Source organism: Gadus chalcogrammus, chromosome 22 (genome assembly GCF_026213295.1).
Source record: "Gadus chalcogrammus isolate NIFS_2021 chromosome 22, NIFS_Gcha_1.0, whole genome shotgun sequence".
NCBI classification, from domain to species: domain Eukaryota; kingdom Metazoa; phylum Chordata; class Actinopteri; order Gadiformes; family Gadidae; genus Gadus; species Gadus chalcogrammus.
In genome coordinates, this window is record NC_079433.1 from 17,533,046 (window position 1) to 17,538,065 (window position 5,020).

A 5,020-nucleotide genomic window follows, 5' to 3' on the forward strand; every position below is an offset into this window, starting at 1 on the left:
GAGTGGTGACAAACTGGCAACATCCTCTGCTACGTTTCCTGTTCCAAATGGGGAAACATCACAAACAGTAAGTCATCTGATGGCTTAATTTCCATAGCAAAGCTCTGCGGAGCTAACCTCACATCACGTTCACTGTGGAGCACACGCGGTACAACGTGCAAATTGATCATTTTCACATGAAAAGAACGTCTACACTCGCAGTGTGTGTTTGAATGCACACAGATTCGCCATCCAATCTGAAAACCGGCCCTGCGTCCCCTCCATGGCAGTAATGCCATGACAAAAAGGGGACTTCTTCTTACACTCAGGTCATATGAGAGCCTTCCATCCAGTTTGATATTCCTATAACGCGTACCGTATACCCTCAGGAAAAGTGCATTCGTCCTCTGGAATTTGCATAACTTGCGTGTAAAGCCGTCCGTTTAGGGCGGCACACTGACCTGGAGCCAGGGCGTCTTTGATGTGTGCGGCGTGCTGCCGCTTTAATCTCCCCCCGGTCTCCTGTTCTAATAAGCACTCGGCCGGAGACGCCGCTCGTTTGTCTGAAAAGATTTTCCCTTTTTCCATTTTTTTTTTTTTTCTGTTTCTTTTTCTTTGTCTTTTATTGACGGCTCCCGGTCTGCAGTGAGGCTGCTGCCGCAGCAGCAGGGCTGCAATTTGTTTTCTCGAGCCGACCATTGACCAAACAATCGTGTCCTGTTAGCTTGTTATCGTGTTAGGAAGGGTATATACATGCGACGCCATTCGGACGAGCTGGTGAGTTGTTACTATGGGAGGTTTACGTCACAGAGTTGAGCAAGTGCAAGTTTATTTGTGTTATTTTTCTTTTATTAACATCTCCAGGGAAAGTCGTGCCGTTTTTGACACAGGGCTGCAGACAGGAGCATCGCATCGACGAGTAATCGCTTTGACCGCCTCTCCTGTATAAACGCCCGATATGATACATATTTGTTGTAGTGGTCTCTGCTGGGGAGCGAGGTGGGGGCGGTGGTGGGCGGGGGGATCTTGTTTTATCAATATGTTCATCTCCTCATATTTCACAACTGATTGCAAAGTCCTGTCTGGAAAAAATATGTCTAATCCATCGGCGATTGTCAGCCGAAAGAGAAAAATGACCGGCGAGCGATGACTCTTCTCTCAGGGCTGGGATGTACAGCGAACACGCCACCCCCCCCCCCACCCCCGAGATAACCCCCCCCCCCCCCCCCCGCCGGTGGAACCAGCCTCTGGGGGATCATCCACGCCCAAACAGGTCTCTCTAGGCAGTATTAAAATGTGGGGAAATACGCACACACAAAAACACACACTTAAACACACAGTTATTCTTTGGACACACACACACGCACACACGCACACACACACACACACACACACACACACACACACACACACACACACACACACACACACACACACACACACACACACACACACACACACACACACACACACACACACACACACACTCACACACACTCACACATGCACAATGTGGAAGTAAATAAATAATTGTAACTACAGGGGAGACTCAAAGAACTGTGAATAATAATGAAAGCATCCCATTCGTCATCCCCTCCCGCAGCCACGCCCCACCACTGAGCTGGATGTTTGTTTTTTCTAAACATGCACACACAAACGTGCGTACTTAAACGTGCACACACGCGTGCACACACAAACACGACCCAGTAATTCTTCTCTGCTTGTTAAATACCGTTACTGTATTAGACACCGTTATTGTTATGTGAACCAATCATGGGAAAGCTTTCATTAACTCTCTCTCTGGATCTCTCTCTCATTGTCTTTCTCCCTCCTCTAATTCTCTCTCTCTCTCTCTCTCTCTCTCTCTCTCTCTCTCTCTTTCTCTCTCTCTCTCTCTCTTCTCGTTTTCTCTCTTTCTCTCCCTCTTCCTCTCTCTCTCTCTCTCTCTCTCTCTCTCTCTCTCTCTCTCTCTCTCTCTCTCTCTCTCTCTCTCTCTCTCTCTCTCTCTCTCTTCTCATTTTCTCTCTCTCTCACTCCCTCTTCCTCTCTCTCTCTGTCTCCCTCATTTTCTCTCCGTCTGTCCCCCTCTCTCTCTTATGGTCTCTATCCCCCTCCCTAGTTCTCTGTCACTCTCTTTCTCTCTCTCTCTCTGTCTCTCTCTCTCTCTCTCTCCATCTTACTTTCAGTCTCTCTCTCTCTGCCGTCCCCTGGCTCCCTGTACCATGTTTGTCATAGCATCTTCTTTGTTTTGTTATGTGCTGCGTCTTTTACGTTGTATAAAATTAGGTTGTTATCAGTTTATGGAATATCTTTCTATTGAGCACTCTGGCGAGCACAGGAAACTGACTGTTTTAGAAGAGAACCACCAAGTGAAGAGTGAGTTCAGATGTCTCTTTGTGTTCACAACAGTCAAAACACAAAAGGAGAAACAGAGCCTTACTTTGAAGCAAAGAAGAGACTCATTTATTTCCGCTTTTTACTGATGCATATTATTATTTTGTTATGCATCCCATGAATATGGATAGAATCTACGAAACCGACGCCCGATTGACTGGAAGAGCGATAAACAGAAAATAATAACTTCACCTCGTGATGGCTCGGAGCAACATGAATTGCCATTACCGTCAGCTACAGCGCGGCTCAACCCAGCTTTGTCACCTATTTGTGCAAAATAAACACTTTCCCCTCCCCTTCCTTTATCTATAACGCCAAGCTGCAATTACCGCAAACCACCAAAGACAAATACACTTCAACATATATAAGAGCTTAATGGCAAAGTGGAGAGACGTCTGAGGAGGGGGGAAGGCACACATTATCTTCTCCGGAGGACGAAAATGCTATTATAAACTGATTAGGTGGGGGAGAGCCGGCTGGAAATCACTCCTGAATCTCCGCTCTCTCCAACCATTAATTAGTGGCTTTTGTCCAGGGCGGGTCAGTGTGCAGGCATGACTAATGCACTCAGAGCCTTCACTGAGACCACCCGCCACAGCCCTGTCACATCTGCATACCAAGCCTCGGAAAAAAAGCCGACAAAGGGGATGGCGGGAGGGTGGGGGGGTTGGGGGTAGAAAAACGTGCCCATTAATGTACTCTCGGGGGGAGCTGTGGGTTTAGTGTCAGAGTGTGTGCTAGTGTGTGTGTTTGTGTGCGTCAAAGTGTGACCCTCATTCCAACAGAAAGGACGACACCAGATCACAGGGAGAACGACCCGCCCGGCGTCCGCTCGTCTGTGATGGCGGCTCGACTCCGCCCTGAAGCCGAGTCGCTGGCCCAGACCCGCGGGGTGAGTGCTTAGGCGGGGGAGTGGCTGATGCTGCTCACATCCCAGCTGGCTCCTCCCCCAGCCGCGCGTGGCCCGCCAGGGGGAGGAGCCGTCCGTCAGACCCACGCGTCGGCTGAGCGCCGGCCCGGGGGTCGATCGTTGCTCTACTGTTTGGGGGTTGAAGTATCACATTCACATTAAGTGCATTGCACATTAAGCACCAACAATCGCCAGGTTAACCCATTCCCCGTATACAAAAACGATAACTAGGGTAAGTTGCTACACAACTAAGTACTAAGTATGACACACAATAAGTGTGTACATTAAGTGCCAGGACGTACAACATACAATAAGTAGCAGGAGGGAGAGTCTCGGTGTGCTCTGAACAGGGGAGTCTTGAGTCTTTTCACCACCAACATCATTCGATCGACTTCTTTATTGACTCATTTCTGAATAACATGCGATGACATCCCAATAACATAAAAGAAAAATCACATACTAGGCGCGGCCCCTGCTGGGGCATTTACGCCAGTGCAGTCGCGCACGCGCGTGCAAACGTGCACGCGTGTGCAAACGTGCACACAACATGCACACGGAATGCAGCAAGCCATCACATCAAAGGGGGCAGCCGGGGTACAGACACCCCATTGACCTCCGACCCCCTGCACTGGACGACGCCCCCCCCCCCCCCCCCCCCCCAACCCATACAGCCCCAGCTGTACGGAGAGAGTGGGGGGGGTTTGCTATCCCAAGGCCCCAATTAGGCTACTGTGTGTCCTGATTGGCCCTGCTCCTGCCCCCCCACGGCCCTCGGGGCGGGCCCTGACGCTGATGTGGGTGAACAGCAGCTGAAGGGGAGGGCAGCAGGAGGTGCAGCCTTTGAGGCGATGCCAATACAGCCTTTAAAAATGTATGGCATCTCATGTCAAACTTTCTGGCTGCGGCTGCTTTTTTTCCGTGATGATGATGATGGTGATGCCATAGCAACGAGCAGCCCGGGCGCAGGGCTGGTTGTTGTAGCGCTGTCGGAGGAAAGGAACCCTGCAGGGTGACATTGCCTGGTTTGGTTTGTTCCCTCTCTCTCTCTCTCTCTCTCTCTCTCTCTCTCTCTCTCTCTCTCTCTCTCTCTCTCTCTCTCTCTCTCTCTCTCAGTCTCTGTCACTCTCTCTCGCTCTCTCTCTCTCTCTCTCTCTCTCTCTCTCTCTCTCTCTCTCTCTCTCTCTCTCTCTCTCTCTCTCTCTCTCTCTCTCTCGCTCTCTCTCTCTTTTGTTCTTTCTTTATCTATACAGTATCTATCTATCATCTATCAACGTGCATTTCTTAATATATTATCAGTGTATATATGCATATATATATATGTGTATGTATGTATAAATATACAAATAGAGAGCGAGATAGATGGACAGATGGATACCATGCATATCTACCATCCACGTACATGTTTACTTCCTTATCTTTCTACAGTAGTGATATATCTGTCTTAGCCAACTGTCAAAATGGGCTTGTTGTTTCTTATAATACCCAATCATTCCCTGGAAATTAACATTTTATTTTATCATATTTCATAAAATCAATGTTTATAATAATCTATCTTCACTGACAATGAAGGTCATGTTGTGGTTGTGGCATCCCCTTTGCTTTCCTATGAGACACGTTGCTATCGTTGTGTGCTGCAGCTCAATGTTTGCAAAGTCCAAAACAAAGAAAGCATATGAGCACTATAAAAGGCAGCTTCAATGTTTTGCAAGTTCCTTAGAAGGGATTGCCGCGGGGAGA